General features: G+C 42.6%; 1 protein-coding gene across 1 annotated transcript in view; it reads right to left on the bottom strand.

Annotated features, from left to right (window-relative positions):
* Nucleotides 1–15,083, bottom strand: part of tmem108 (transmembrane protein 108) — a 55,540-nt gene extending 40,457 nt beyond the window's left edge. The window contains exon 1 of the mRNA XM_030398360.1: nucleotides 14,433–15,083. The gene's annotated coding sequence lies outside the window, so the exon portion shown is untranslated. The remainder of the gene's footprint in view (nucleotides 1–14,432) is intronic.
* Nucleotides 15,084–17,351: the final 2,268 nt, after the last annotated feature.

The raw sequence follows: 17,351 nt of genomic DNA, 5'->3' as shown, positions 1-17,351 counted from the left end.
CCTGCGGTGCATGTATCGCCTGCCAGGAAGTCACCAAAACCCTGAGAGGATATATTGGAATCGACAGAATTTTGACAATCTTACATGTGTTTAGAAATATTAACAATATGGACATGAGTGATCAACAGCGTTAACTCTGCTTATTATTCAATGTACTTGTTTATGAGATTTCCTGATGTAGCAAAAATAAAGTTAATTTAACACAAAATTCATTTTCCCAAACACACATTCTCAAGGTTGTTACGTCAAATCCATTTACATATGGTTGCAACAAATGATTGTGATGATAATTGGATCATTTATTCATAAAATATTTTTAAAAATGGCCATCTCTACTGCTAAAACAACAAGGTGTTGTCTTAGAACTGCTTGTTTTATCAGAACAACAATTCAAAATCCATAGATTTGATAGAAGACATATTGAGAGAGGAAAATGTTGGCATTTGATAAGAGATCCTTTGAGCTAAATGCTAATGTTACCATGCAAAGGTGTATGATGTTGACCATCCTTGTTTAGCCAATTTAGCATGCCACTTAGCAGCATGTTAGCATGCTATTTGTGTGGCTGTACTTTAACACAGCTGTACTTCAAGCTAAATGCTAATGTCAGCAATGATTAAACACTCCCAGTGACAGCTCACATGCTGTTCAGCAGGTTCAGCCACCCACGTGGGGGCGCCGTGACATTCCGACACCTCTCCATTGCGAAACACCCCCACTCCGAAACACCGCTGTTCCGACCCTCCCCTCAAAACACCGCCGTTCCGAAATTAAACACCGCTGTTCCGAAATTGATTTTCAAGTTTACATTACTTTCTACATCAAACACTGCCGTCCGCATTCACACAACTCATTGCTTTTTATTGCTAATAGGCCTATGTCACTATCTTCATTTATTATATAGTATATTTTCGCTTGCAGCAAACACATTTAAACGTTTGTCTAATCTTTTTACACGCACTATCCGTGGTGCTGAAATCCCCACTTCCAGCCGCACTCGCACAATTCTGAAATAAACTGTGGCCCATGGGTGCGATCTGCTGGGGAATGACCCCTCTGCTCGTTCGTTTTAACATAACTTGTCTTTGTGGAAGGTTAAAAATGTATGAGTGGATTGAGCACTGCTGCTCAGTTTGTCTTTGAAAAAAAAAAGCAATTCAAAAAAGCATTCAATAAACATTACATGAAATTGATTGTGTATCCATCTCTTATAGCCATAGACTATCATGACCACGGGCCTACACACGCAAACTGTGCGCACGCAAAGGCGCTGTAAGGCAAGGGCGCAAAGGCTGTTACATAATTACATTGAATGTAATAATGTCCGCAAACGTAATAAACCTCAAACACCTACTAATAATACTGACCGTGCGTGCAAAATTCAACTGCTGACCCTCCGCTCCGCTGTCACACAACGGATCCCCCGTCCGCGCTCCCTCTCTCTTGCCCGAAAAATAATTTCCATGAAGAAAACATCGCCTGACATTTAAATTTAAATTCCCATTGAAAGTACAAATCTCAAGAAATCTGGATGTATTGCTCATTTGTAAACACAACACTTGTCAGTCTATAGGCAAGAATCTAAAGGTTTATTAATGCAATTCATTTCAAATTCGCTTTATTGGCATGAATGCCACAACAACAATATTGCTCCAAGCACCAAGAACCACGAAAAGAATACCTAGCACAGTAAATAATAATAATAATAATAATAATAATAATAATAATGATAACTTTGAACATTATCACAATTAAGTTATCAATCTGCGATGTAAACAAAATGCAAACATTACAGACTTCTAACCATTTTTTCTAAAAGTGTCTGTATTTTAATTGAGAATAGTTTTTAAATAAATTACACAAAAGGAAAAGAAAATATGATTTGTTTTACCTATTTCAGCCATAAGCGGTCATATTGACCGCACATCATTTTGCGGGATTTCATACATTGTCTCTCTTGTCTCTAACTTTGTTAGCGGTCTCCAGCTGTGCGACTGCAACACAACTTTATATGAAGAAGGACTAACACTAATAGCCTAATTGATTGTTATTTCTTACACTTACAGAACTGTTTACGACTCGAAACAATGTTATTATATATGACGTTTCTGACCAAATGTCGCGGCTTCAAATGCATCAAATTCCCACATCCAGTTACGCAGGCAGCTGTCCAGGGTGCTGAACCAGGTGACAGACAAAGGCTGCACTCTGCGTTCTGATGTTTGCTGGGCAGATCTGTCCCCCTTGGTTTCTCATCCACTCTGTTGTGGGAGATCTCCCACAGAGCAAAAGTAATACACATTTTTTCTCTCCCCGCTCGGCTCGAGCGCGGCTGAACTCTGGCTTGAGCCCACTTCACCCAGGCGCGAGCCTGCAGCCCCCGCTCCTGCTGACAACAGACCGGGGGAGAAAACAGACATTCCTTTGCTCAGAACCCGTATCAGGCTGTGTCTGAATATGTCCGAAGATCGGTATAACGCATTGGAGCAATTTTCATACAATTTCGGATATTTAGCATGATAAAGTAATTTCAATTCAACATAGCCATTTTTCCAGCTGAAGCATAATGAGCATTATGTCATTTATATGAAGTAGGCTTGTTTTGCGGTTAATCAGCCACCTGACCCGTTTGAACCCACAAAGAAAAAAAGGATAAATGCGCAGCCTCCGTTTCCTTTCTGATTGAGTCCGTTCGGAGTTGGGGGGGTTTCGGAATGGAGGGGTTTCCCCAATAGACTTTTCGGAATAGCGGGGTCTTTGAAAAAGAGGGAAACCCCGCCATTACGATGAATTGAAGTCTATGTTCGGAACAGCGGGGTTTCGGAAAGGCGGGGTGTAACCTCAGCACGTTTACCTTCTTAGTTTAGCTAATTCACCATTCCTTAACTTAACGGCGTGTTAGCATGCAAGCTAGTGTGGCTACAAACATTTAAAAATAACTGTTGTTGTCTAAACTAATCATTTTGGACGCACAGTAAATCAATCATCTCAGCACTGAATTCAAAGCATTCAAAGCTGTATGATGCTTTCCTCCTGAAGGTTTGACAGCCCTTCAGAAAAGATGTCGACCTCCACGGAAACTGTCCTTCTTTCAAAGAACCAGACTAATCATTGTTGACAGTGGCTTAAACTTTCAATGAGAAACAGCCATTAATTTCTTGTGGCATCCAAATATAATCCTCGTTGGTGAAACTGGGCCACGCACTCGATAATTGTTGTCCCGCTCACGGCATCATTCCGAACTGCTGAGAGCGAAACAAGACAATTATGCTGAATCAATTTTGAAGTCCTTCAATGACACTCTTTCACAACTCTAACGCTCTCGAACGGGAGCGCACACAAGCCATAAGAGGATTTGTGTGTTTGTGTTGAGTAAGTGCACGACGCTGGTTTGGTAGCACTGAGCTTTGTTGTTGCCCGGAGCAAGCCTTGCGCAGGAGGTTCAGGGCTGTCGGCTTTTCTGAGGAATGCAACCTTAATACTTGCATTTAGAGGATAAATACCATGTTCCTATAGGTGTGTGGTAGCCTTAGAGTTGTACCATGTTCACATAAGAAGCTTTAGCATGAATCACTGTCAAACACGCAACATCCATCAAAATATCTCTCACAGATGCCTTTCAGAGAAATAATGAAGCAATCAGTGCAACCACTCAGCACGCTAATTACCAACGCTAGCCTGGGATGCCCACCGGCAGGATCTTGGAGCTGGAGTGTGTGTGTGTGTATGTGTGTGTGTGTGTGTGTGTGTGTGTGTGTGTGTGTGTGTGTTTGTGCATGTGTGTCAGTTTTCCAGGAGAAAAATGTCTCACCAACAGACGTTTAATTACCAGAGGATGGAGAGCTTTGGTTGGCCAGTGCCATCACTCATGGCTGAATTAATGAATAGGTAAACAGCAGAGGAACAAGCAAGAGTCAGCACGGACTGGATGCAGTCTGTGACACACACACACACACACACACAAAGTCAGCTGTGGTTAATGTTATGAATGAACACTATGGTATGCTGGAGACGAAGCTGAAGCTTGCAGAGTCTATGATTGAGTGATAAACCACGGATGATACACACCCTTTGGTTCTTACTTCCAACAGGTGACATAATGACTCCATGGAGTTATCATACATCTTGGTTTCCAGCACAGATGGGTGACAAATTAAGGTATGAACACTGTTCTTCCAAAAGAATAAGATATTATTGTCTCATTTTGTGTTTTGATGATGCAGGAGGAGAGTGCTATCTTCCACGTCTTGAATCGTCCTTTGTGCCTTATATAGAAGCATCTGGATTGAATAGATGTTTCTTGCAAAATCTGTAATGATATTACATTTCAAATTTTTTTTGTTAATGTTATGTTTTAAGTTCAGAGACTGACAGAATAAACTCAATAAACAAACTGACCTTAAAGGACAACACAGTTTCATACTGTTTTACTTTGTTTATATGTGGCGGACCCTGCCACCTTTCCAGCTTCAAACAGTGTTCTGGGACCTTAATTTCCTCTTATTTTTAGCTTTTTTATTCAGTTATGAGAAATTTTTTTATTTTTGAGTTTGTATTATGACATCATTAATATTGTAAACATCAAAATTCCGAGTTAAAATTTCTCCTCCAAAACTACACAGTGCCTCTTTAAATGTTATCATCTATTTTCATGAAGCTGTTTTCTTTAATTTATTGTAATGTTGGATTTGTTTGAATTTTGCTTTTACAGATAAAGCACATGTCATTTTGGTTTGGAAGGATCAAACGGATCAAAAGGTCATATAAAAGTGTTTTCATATTAATATCCTTATTTTATAGGTTTATTATATCATCATAATAAATTACTGAATAATATTTAATCACTCCGTTATTCTGGCTTTTCATTGAATTTGTCGGCCATCTGTATCGTAGCTGCTACTGAGTTTCATTTGAAGTTTTTGAAGAAGGACTGTAAAAGACTGTACTGCCACGACACCAATCAGTCTGATTTATTTACTGTTACTTTACTGTTGTAAAGTCAATAGTGCAAAATCATTTTTACAACATCTTTGGTCTCATTTTTGTTTATTTTGTCTGATTTGGGATCACTAGAGCTGTAACCATCCGTTGTTTAAACCTAAACCCCTGTCAAAAGTGATATGTGACATAGTCATCAACTGTCACCCCATGCCTTGTATGTACCATTTCTTATTTGATTTTCTTTAACTTATTTTATTCATTTTTTCTCACATTCGTTCTTTATATCCCTTGCATCCCCTTGCAATTCGTTTTTCTTGATTGCCTATTGTGTAAAGCCGTAAAGGCTAAAGCTGCTCCTTTTACTGCAAAGTTCATCAAAGGAGACTGTCCACGTCATGATAAACAAATAATCTAATCTAAAGTCGATGGACTAGATATTAATCAGCCACTATTTTTGATAACTGATTAGTCACTTAACTACTTTTTTGTTGTTAATGCCAAAAATTACTTTTTTCAAGCTCTTCAACTGTTTGGACTTTATTCAGCATCAAAACATGACAATCAAAGATGTCACATTGACCTTCTTTTGACTATTTTCTGACATTTATGAGACCAGTTGTCCAGTCGGCTACAGTCCAATTATTTTTTGTAAAGCTTCAAAGCCAACTTACTGACATCAATCTTCACTGGACTTATTTTTAGCTTGCTGCAAAGCTGTGCTCCTATAACTATACTAATGTCAAAATAAGTATTTACCAGAACAGCAAGTCTTGAAATATTGTGTGTGTGTTTGAGTGTGTGTGACCAACAGTCTAAAACCTAATATATCAAAGCTGAATCTAGAAAATATTTTGCATTTTTCCTTTATAAACATGAAGAAAGTGGATGTTTTAATTTATAGATTTAGAATCATTAAATCTAAACTTAACTTGCTTGCTGCTCACTCTTTGCCTTTAGCTTTAGCCTGGAGTAACGAGCCTCCTCACTGCACTGTGGTATTCAAGAAGCATCCAGTCCTGGGTGTAAACTGTCACTGAGCATAGTTACAGAGAGACGAAACCCGCCCAGCCAACGAAAAAAAAACAAAACTGCACCAGACAAAATGAATGTCAATGGCATTCCGGTGGCCTGTTTACGGCTATCGTAGTTAAATGTCAAATGCTCGGCCCCGCGGGGAGACAGGGCTGGCTGGGGGAGAATTTGCAGGTGTCCCTCCCTCCATCATTCTGCTGCCTCTCTCTTCTCTGTGTGATGTTGGGCATGGGACAATACATCGGGATGAGCGGCAGGATCTATTATTAGTGGGAAAGTGAAGAATGGAGCGAGTGCCCAGGGGAGAGCAGGCGGACCCGGTCCAAACCTCACGACATTATTTTAAGAGTTGCTGTGGCGACAGTTTCCGCAAAAGACGACTTCTGTGCCGCAGACGACAAAACTGGTGGGTGCATGGACGTTTAGTGGAGCGTTCCAGTGGTTTCGTGGTATTTTACTACAAATCACTTACACACAACCACAGGATCGTGTTTAAAAACGTCGGAAGGGTTTTGTCTACTGTTAAGGGGTCAGTTTGCTCCTCTTCAAAATCGCTAATTCATGTGATCCATCAGTTAAAGGTGCACTATTTAGTTTTGGGACAGACATTTCAATCAGAATAGGAAGATCTTCATTGATTGATTTCATATGCACAAACACACTAAATAAAAAAAAAAAACCCTCCTTGTTTTCATGACTGAATAAATCGAGTAGACAAACGGACCTTAGAGGACAGCACAGCTTCATGCTGCTTTACTTTGCTTACATGTGGCGGACCCGGCCACCTTTATAGCTTGAAACAGTGTTGTTGGGACCCAATTTTACTTTTAAAATATGTTTCATCTAATTTGGAAAATCTTTTCACAAGCGCAAGTTGAACAAAAGATGACAAGTTTGGTAGAGGACAACAGCAGTCGGGCATATTTGTTCAGTTTGAGGAGAGCCAGGCGAGCTGTCTCCCCTTGCTTCCAGTCTTTAGGCTAAGCTAAGCTAAGCTAAATTCCTCCTGTTCTCTACCTCAGTAAGAAACACACACAAAGCCAAACTCTGTGTATCTTTGAGGATTACAACTTTAAGGGGGGGGGGGGGGGGATTTGCATACATGCATGCATACTGGTATGGCCCCAATTCTACAACTATGTGTGCAGAGGAAACGAGAAGGATGGAACAAATCCAACATCACCAGATGCATAAACGCTCATTACAGCGCAGCGAGGGAGAGAAAAATCATTGCAGTAACTACAGCATGTTTGACATATCGTATACCACAGCAGGCTGCAGTGTTTTTACAGCGCAAACAGCCGGTGCAGTGACCAGTGTGTCCAATTTATTTGCAGCTTCTGACAAACCCCAAAACGTCAAGTCCTCCCCCCCCCACCCACTATAAAGGACACCCTCCTCTCCTCTTCAGGAAGGGGGGAGGAGGGGGGGAGAGAGAATCATTCCAGCAGCTTCAGCAGCAGTTTCATTTGGCTTGTGCTGCCTGTCGTTCACAGCGGCAACATTCTCAAGTGAGCTAATCTGGGTGTGAACATGGATCTTGTGGTTCAGCGGCTCGGGGTCACAAGAATAACTGTGGAGCCGGAGAAGTTAACAGTGAAGGGCATTTTAAAAGAGAAAGCATTTCCAAGAGCCCGGTGTGACATACAACCAGACGTCTGCCCAGCGGCCCAGTGGATTCTGTCGTTGCCATGTTGCTCCTTTCTGCTGCCAATGCTGTATCCACTCCAGCATCAATGTCCTCCCGACGCGATAATGCCACTGTCTCCATGGTGATGTGGCTGCCACAAAGCACCATCCCTGCCACCACTACCAGCGCCACAAACACATTCATACACAAACACACACACAGGCGAGTCATTTTTCCTGTTTTTTTCTAAACGCCTCTCTGTGTATGAAAATTAATTTTCAGGGCCAACGCCTCGCTCCATCTTACTCACCATTAATGGCGTCTCAGATTACTAGACAGCTTTCCAGCTCCCCCGGGGCCACGAATCTCTTAGACTGGAGAGCGAGACGGGAGAGGAGGAGAACGGGAGCAAAACCATATAAACTGCTCTCTAATTGGGGGTGACAGGCGCTGATAGTTTCACATTTGAGGAGTTCTCCCAGAGGTGGCTAATGTAATGATTACAATGAAATGTCAGCTCCCGTGACATCCTTGGCGAAGAAGACATCAGGAACATGCTATACCGCCATTCTGGGTTGTGCACTAGCTGTCATGGAGACTGGGAAAACAACCTTTCTACTTGGGGAGCATTTTGGAATTTATTTTGATATGGCGTAAGTGTTGTCTTCTGCTGGATTTAAAGGCTGCGTGCCAGTAAAGTGATGTCATTTTCTGAACTTACCAGCCCGTCTACTTGTTATTATTCTCGTTACCCACTTAGTCTTTCTATCCCCATGACTGATTATCATTGATCAAAAATGTCATTGTGTTAAAGTTTTGTGAAAGTACCATTAGTCATCCTATCATGCAGTATTGATATCAAGGTATCTGGTTCAAAAATATAGTCTATAGCCTAAAAATATTGTGGTATTATTTTCAAGGTGTAATATGTAAGTAGCTGTAAGAAATGAACTAAAAAATAACAGTTTTGACTTTATCAGTTATAGCAGCTAGCCCCTGCTTGTCCTGTCCTGTAGTACCTGTTTGTGCCCCAAGGGGCAATAATCTGACAGGAAACACTTCCCTGCTGCTTTGGCAGAATCAGCTAATATCATCTCTAGCTGCACCGCTAACCGAGCTACCTAGCTAATGGCATCTTCAGATAGCAGAAGTTGGTGGTTACTCTGATGACATGCTGCCCCCCATTTGTTTTGAGTTTAAATTCAACAAACAATAATACAAATAAATGCCCACAGAGTTAGTAACTGATCACGTTTTAACCAATACTGATACCGGTATCTGAAGCTGTTCAAAGACCTGGAAGCAGCTGGAGAAACTGGACTGAAATAAAGAAACGTTTTCGCTTGGTACACTTTAAACTATCTAGTTCTGTACCCAGACCTAATCGCCCAGTCTAGTCTGAGGAGTCCTTCCCCTATCCCTTTTCGTCCGTCTCCTATATATTAACTTTTACCTCATGTGACCTCGCCAAGCACTGCACATGAGGAACATCAGCGCCGTTGCTCTCCAGCCCATCAATCAGGCTCTCCAGCAGCCATGAAATGAGCCATATGCGGCACAGCCAGAGCACGGAGAGAAAACAATGGTTTTATACACTCCAGAGCTTCAGATTTCCTTTCCTGGCATTCACACTCCCTCAACTTGGACTCAAAACAGCATGAAAAGAAGGGTAGCGCAAGTCACAAAATCAAATGCTGGCTTCGGGGAAGGTGATTACAAATGCGGGGGGGGGGGGGGTTGTAAGAGGAAATGCTTCGATTTAGGTAGCAGTGTAAGGCAGAGATGACCAAGCATTTAGAACAAGATAGGGGAGTTGTCCCCCCCGTCACCTCAATCCTCCACAACAATTAGCTGCTGACAGTGACATAGAGCACAATAAGACGCTCTGCCATGGGGAGGGGGCTCCTCAGTCCCCAGCATATGGTGGCACTTTAATCTGTAGCCTCTATCACATGAGTCCGGCTGGTATTCAGGGTTTGATTTTTACTTGAATTTTATCTCAGAAAGTAAACAAAATGACATATATTATGAATACAATTTTCTAGTGGGACTGACAAGCATTCACAAATTATAAATGACAGGATCTCGATGCTTTTTCTTGTGTTGCAAGAAGTTCAGCGGAACAAATATCCAGATGGAAGAAGTTGCCAAGGAAACTAGAGGCGAGCGGTTGTGGCTCCTATTTTTTTTTTTTTTTTTTTTAAACTCGATAGAATAGCTCTTTCTTGGTGAGAGGGTGGCGATTTGCTTCATCACACGCCGGGGTCAAAACCCACTGTCCATTAGAGACTCGGAGTAATCCCAATAGGTGAGCCCAGCCTCAGACCTCGTAATCATCAGGCTGGCACCTGCTAGTATTGTCTGCCTCTATCACATGACCCCCCCCCCCCCCCCCCCCCCCCCCCATCCCCCAGGCCTGGTTGAGACGAGGGGTAACACAGATCCCCCCCCCAACCAGAGTTCTTCTCCTCCAACCAAGCCTTCACATAATCCTATTAGACCCAGTCATCTGCACTGAATTTTAAAAAATGTGACGAAAAGATCCTAAAACACAACCCCTTAGTGTCCGGAGGAGGCCCTGTTTCACTTTTCACATGAGGGAATCACACGCCGCTTTGCATATATATTCAAGGAATTTAATGGTTTTCTAGATATTTTCTCTTTTTTTCCCTTCAAGGTTTTTAGTGTGACAAGACAGTGGAAAAAAGACTGGATGACAGTAATAGCTGTTAAGTAACTAGTAAATGCCAAGCTAAAAGGTTGTGTCTGTCAGAAAAAAGGGGAGAAAAATAATGTTTTAAGCCTTTTTTACTTCAGAGTAAAAGTTGTATAACAAATATATTACTCTGACGTAATAAAGGCTTAAAACATAATTTTTTCCCCCCTTTTTTCTTACAGACAAGTTGATTGTCTTTCCTGCCTGGCCTCGTAAGTTATGCACACTTGTGTGTTAGCTAAGTAAAACACTGAGAACATAATGACTTAAGCAGGTTAAATATCTGTCCACAAAGCAGCCTTTTGTTGAAGCCAATGCTGAAATACATACTGTTTTCTTCGGAATAAGTCTTTATTATACAAGTTCATCATGTAAAGTATACAGAAACACAAACAGGACTAGCTTACAGCCATGCTAGCTGCTCTGTGAAACTGTATTTAGGCACAGCAGTGCTTTCAGTTAAATTCTAGCAAGCTCACAGTGACAAAGTTAACATGCCAAAGTTATTCTGTATATGCGGTTTTCTTAACGTGGAAAAATTAGATTAGTTTTGTAGGTACTTGATCATAAATCATTAAGTTCACTCATTAAGTATTGGAAGATTTCAAAATGAACATGATGATAGTGTTAGATGAAAAGTCATGGGATCATCCTCAGGGGAACACTGAATTGTAATTTGTTCAAATGTGGTTGAGAAATTTCACAGAAGATCAAAGAATCAGTCGTGGGATTCCTCCATCCAGTAGATCCTGAGTGTGTTTCACCGGATAAGTGATAGCACTGCTGGTGGTGCTAGATGAAAAGTCAGAAGCTCACCAAAGTCATTGGGGTTCATCCTCTGGGTACCCTGCACGTCTGTATTAAACATCAATGCAACCCATCCAATAGTTGTTGAGATTTGAGACTGATATTACAAATCCCCACAGCCAGGTTGCTAGCATGGTTAAAAATAACACCTGGTGGCACAATCAGAAAAGTAAGGGAATCACCAAAGACACTAGGATATATCATCTGGGAACCATGAATATTTGGACGAACGTTTATGCTGATCCGTTGAGTAGATGTTTCAAGATTCATCATTTTCAGATTCCAGCTTGGACTCACAACTCCTTTTTCTACCCAAAGCTAAAAAGAAGCCTTTGTGCTAATTCCCGCTGCACGTGTTCCTCCCCCTGCTGTATTAGCTCTGTCAAATACTGCCTAAGAATCTCTAAAGCAACACCCAAGGATCGGCTTACGTAACACATCTAAAATGGCAACTTCCTGAGGGGGAACTTAGTTGGCCCTTTCACCCCTTGGGTCCCTCTTGGCACAGAGGGTGACCATCAGTGGGTGGAGGTGCAGATTGGAGTGGCATGGCTGCAGCTGAGGAATGTGAGGAATTCCCCTTGTAAACACCTCATGCTCGGACGGTCACCACGCTCTTATCTCCCCCGTGCCCGCTATCACCCCCTTTAATCATCATAATGGTTAGTTATTCATTACCTCAGCCCCCCGCTTCTTCTTCTTCTTCTATCTGCTCTTCCTGTGGCCCCTGCTCGCTCAGGGCAGGTGGGGTCTCTTCTGCTCAGGGCTTTTGTTTAACCGAGGCACCACATGGTATATCATCCACCATGATACCCCCCAATGGGCAAACAGAGCCTGCTCTGATACAACTGTATACAGTACAATGGCTTTCAAATGTCAACAACTTGAAAGAGAGGGTTTTTATTCTTTCTGCACGACTAGCTCTGATGGGAACGCTCCTTAGCTGATAGGATCATAAGTGGCTGAGAAGGGGGGCGATTTATTTGTCTTCTTGGTTGAATAGAGTGATTTTCATTTGCTTTTCAGAACGGCACGTCCCCCCGTGGCTCCTGTATATGAGCCCCCCTCTCAGCTTAAATGAAAGTCATTTGGAAAGCAGCTGAGGGCCTTCGTTAAGACTGCTTGGCATTTACAAAACAGGAAAGAAACTGCGCAGGCTGGCTTTTTCCTCCCTTTGCTTAAGCGAAATCCTGTTTTTGGCCACTTGCTGTTTTGGAGGAAGGTGCAAAAGTCCATCCTGAGCACATACTGCGTCGCATGAGGGGCCCATGGGGGCTGCATTCCACCTAATGGCGTACCACTCTCTACCAGTCACAAGGGACGCTTACTTACAATTATGAAACCCGGTCACACCGCCATAGTCACATTCCCCAACAGTTTCCCATCAGCCCAGACTTTCTGCTGAAAGAGTCAGAAAGCAGATTTTCCCATTTCCTGGAACTTCCTCTATTCGTTTGTTTAAGGGAGCTCCCGCCGCTCCCGATGGGAAAGACAATATTTTCCGGGTGTTTTTCAGTGTTAATGTAGACTCTTCCTCACACTGGTGATAAGAGCGCAGCTGCGGAGATTGTTCTGTCACTGCCCTCTGAAAACTCTTCGAAATGTTGACAGTAGATATCACACACGAATAGGAGGGCGTTGAAATAACCAGAAACACACTCTGGCTTCCACCGTTCAGAACAACATCAGGCAGAACTGACAGGATTTGTCAGAGATAATTTGTAGGGGAAGTCGTCTAAATTAAATGCAATAGTCATTTTTATGTCAATCATCTAGTCTTGACTTTATGACCTTTTATTTTATTGTTTTTCCTTAAACAAGCAAAGGGTCAAATTATCAAGGGTGTCATGGGTGATACGGACTGTGACGCCAATCGAGAAAAGGTTGTGATTGGAAGGAGGAGGACCTGAACCCTCTGTAGATAAAAAATGCTCATTCTAAAGTAGCAAACACACAATGATTCCTAGTTTCAGGTGAATATACACACGTTTAATTAACTATGAGTATCGTATTTCATTTCTGCCCCTAGATCCTGCACACTGAACCTTTGAGACTGACCTCAAACTATGTGAAACCGATTCCGTTCGATGAAAAGTTGCTGAAAAACAAACGGATTCGCCGGAAAAGTGAATCCATGACGCGATTCATCTTTCTGAACCGCGTTTCATCCGATAAACGCTCACAGTCTGCGGCGTCCCATGACATCTCTCTGTGTACACGACCGGTCGTGCCCGAAGAATAAATGTCCTCATTAGTGTTAAGTGCTTTGCTCATATGCTCCCTAATACCCATTCATGGTATCACAGCATGTCAGCTCGCCCCGAGGAAGCTGTCAGCTACAGATGTCAGTACCCCCGCTGACCCCTTCTCCCCCTCCCCCCACCGCTGCACACACATGGCACTGGAGGATTGTCCCCTGGAACAAAGGAACGGGGGGTTTTCTGTGGAGAACAGGCAACCAAACATTCCTGCCACAATGGAGAGAGTGGCCGGCAGGTTCAATTAGCAGACTTTAAAACCGTGCTCTATATGATCCCACTGTGCATGAAAACAAAGCTGGGGCTCCACACTCCAATGGGGTATTCGGTGATGCCGGCTTGTCCTGCGTTTTAAGAGAGTTTCACCTATTATCTGCTTTGTTGCTGCCATGTTGCCAGAGAAATAAATCACTTGAAGGGCACTTTGGGGTGAGATCCTCAAGTTGAAAGATTGATGCCTCTCTCTCTCTCTCCAGAAAAACTTTAAAATTTCGAGGTAAACTTGCCAACCGCTGCTGTAAACAAACTGGGACTAGAGCCAGCCACTGCGAAGGATCTTTACCATTAATCTCTCTAGGAACAAAGTGTCACCTGAAGTCTAATGAAACACTCCAGACACAGTCTCTTTTTAATTGGACATGATGCTCCCTTTCTTTAATTTTTTTTTAGGATTGTCAGAGAGAGAGAGAGAGAGAGAGAGAGAGAGGGAGAGAGAGGTCATGATGAGGGGACCCCATCACCCTAAAAATGCAATTTTTCCTTCCCTAGTTTTAAATGAAATTGTGATTTTTCCAGGAAACAGCTCAACTTCTACTGAAGCCATTGTCCTGACTTGTTGTCATAACCCTTCTGTGTCATGCAGTGCTTTAAATGATGCTCTCCAGTGGAATATGTTGCAGCGTGACAGCCACTGCCGCTCACGATTGCCTGGAAACCTGCTCAGGATGATCAATACGCAGAGGTAGTGGAGGAGCAGCCAGCGAAACGGGGCGCAGGAACAGGCTGAGCTGTCTTGATGTGAAGTGGAGTAATAAACTGATGGACTCACCTATACACAAGGTGCGCCGTAACGTCGGGTACTTGACGTATCCGAGAAGAAATGGAGCCCCAGAGCCGCTGTGTCAGACTTCACACCATCTGGGCGCACATGTTGCCAGTCCCCACGGAAGAAATGTCACGATCGTGAGCCGCGCGGCGGACTGCAGGAGCGGACCGGCGTCGCTTTGGAGTCGCGGCGGCACAGCGTGTCCAAAGCGCTGGATGAGATGCGTAGGGCGCCACCCTTTGCCGTGCCGGACCTCGGGGACTCTGCGCCCACCCTGTCCTCTGTCAGCCGTGAAAATAGCGGGACATGGAGCTGACTCTCCGCCTCGGGGGGCAGCGTGATGTGCCGGTGATGAAACTGTGAGCCGCTGATCCTCTCCGCTGCTGCGTGGTGCGCAATTAAAGAGGCGCGCAGGACGCCGGTGCCACCCACTGAAGGAGGCTTTCGTGGCGAGTGTACGGGCTGGGAATTTTAATGAGGGCTGCTGCAGAGTTTCCTCCCCGTTCCGAGGCTGAAACCCACTGTCCCGACAGGAGAAGCTTTAAGTTACCTTACAGGAGAGGAGGAGGAGGAGGAGGGATGACGACACGGAGCCACGATGAAGCTCAACGCTCTGGACACCTGCCAGACAGCAAAGTGGGAGATTAGGCCACCTCAGTGGGACACCTGTTGACCGAAAACATCCAAAACAACCAAAGCCAAGCGTGGATCCCACTGCACATCATGTCTGATCTCTGTCAAAGTGTCCTGACTGAGATTAGAGCTGCAGCAGTTCTGATAGGAAAGGTTGAACACATCTGTCTGAAACGGCTGTTAAATTCATCAGGAGCACTTTAAAGTCATTAACTTAGTAAAACTATTTCCTAAACACATTTCGCAATTCATCTTTTTTCATAAAGCCACATCTATTTATTATATTGATTATTTTTCAGCTCTTCCACAGACAAAAAATGAGTACAAGACAGACATTATTGGACTCCAAAATCTTGCATTGAGCATATATATAATTTTAGGACCAGAAATATTCACAAACTCTCACAATAACATTTCAAATATGTCACAGAATAATTCATTGAGAGAAACACTAAATTATTTCCTACTATTTCCTCCAACTTTTTCCAGGTAATCTATTTTCATTAGGCCTGATCGATTTAATTTTGTTCAGCTCTTGCACAGACAAAAATAAGTAATAGACAGACATTATTGCACTCTTATCTTATGTTGATCATAATTATAAAAATAATACTAAATCAATTTACAAAACAAACCAACTAACTACTTAAAAATAATGAACAAACATAGCTGAAGTTAGTGTTAAGCGTGGACCACTGTAAGGTCTATTCAATCCCTGTGACTGAATGTAAGGAAATACATTTGTTCAAGTACTGCACTTAAAGGATTAGTTCACACAAAAGTGAAATTTCCGTCATTATCTACTCTCCCTCGTCACCAGAATGTAAAGTCAGGTGAAGTTTCGTCGTCCACAAAACGTTTCTGGAGCTTCGCAGCAAAACAGCATTGCAGCATTCTCCTAAACAGCTGAAGTGGATGGGGACTTGTTTTAAAACGTGAAGAAAAAACAACTGGTAAAACATTAAATGGCTCCATACAGCTCGTACAGGGTGATCTAAGAAGGAGGCGGTAACACAATCGAACACCGAGGATTTTTTTTAACGTTTTAAAACAAGTCCCCATCTACTTTAGTTGTTCAGGAGAATGCTGCAACACCGTTTTGCCGTGAAGCTCCAGAAATATTTTGTGGACTGTGACTTCACTCAACCATCAGCATGAGGGTGAGGAGATACTGTTTCCCTTTTGTTTCCAATTCTGAGGTACAATATTCCCCTTCTTTATACTTCCACTTCTCTACATTTTCGATGCAAAAGTCATACTTTTAACTGCAGTAGTTACTCTGCATACTGCAACATTTTTGGGCTTTTTATACTTTGTATCAGACACTGTAATACTTTTACTAGATTAATATGCGTATAGGGGACTCTTTTTGTTTCCCAAGGTAATCCTTAACACAATACCTTTACTTTTACTCAAGTAAGCCTGACTTTTGAGTAATTTCTACACCTCTCATCATTCCTGCTTCACAGAGCCTCTGAGTCATAGTCTGGGAGTTTTAGAGAGTAGGATGACTTCACTTTCACAACATCCTTCAGGCTACAGCGGACTTCTATACCCAAATAAGTTTCATCTTTTTTATCTGACTAACTCATGGGTATTCTGAAACTTTGGTTTAAAGGAGATATATTTTGCTTTTTTATCTTTCCTTCGCCTCAGTGTTTTATGTAGTTTAAGAAAAAAAGGCCACGGCAATGGAAGATCCTCTCTCCCACAGAAAACCCTGCTCCTGAAGTGCCCTGTCAGTGTAAATTCTGTGACTTCTTGACATCACACTATATCACCATGTTACAAATTTGCATAATATATGCAAAGACATACATTATGCCATTCGATAAGACTTTTAATCAATTTAGCATAGAGTTCTACAGCTCGGTGGTTCTCAACATGGGGGCTGGGGGTCTTTAAAGGAATCAAAACATAAATCTAAAGGGTCAAAAAAAAAAAAAAAATACAATTTTCCACCAGTTTTACTTACTTACTCTATGACTGAATATGTGGCTGATGAGTTGGTGTTGAGGAGTCAAACATTATGTCTTATTTTGGTGCGAACAGCTTCTCCTTCCTCTGTCCCTCTTCTCAGACCCCGCAGCCTGAGTCATGTTCCTCTGTCAGGGCAGCTCTTTCTCCTTTAATCCCTACACCTCTCAAACAGAAGCTCAGGCCCAAATCTGTCAGCTGGTCCATCTATTACGAGGTTAAACCACTTATCTGTCCATATGGGAGGAGACACGGGCATCTAACTTCAGCTGGCACCCTGGTATGAAACAGCACAATGCCCTGGGAAAGGCC

This window comes from Sparus aurata, chromosome 19, assembly GCF_900880675.1.
Source record: "Sparus aurata chromosome 19, fSpaAur1.1, whole genome shotgun sequence".
Classification (NCBI taxonomy): domain Eukaryota; kingdom Metazoa; phylum Chordata; class Actinopteri; order Spariformes; family Sparidae; genus Sparus; species Sparus aurata.
Note: the sequence above shows the minus strand (reverse complement) of the source record. Positions and strands in the feature narration are given on the sequence as shown.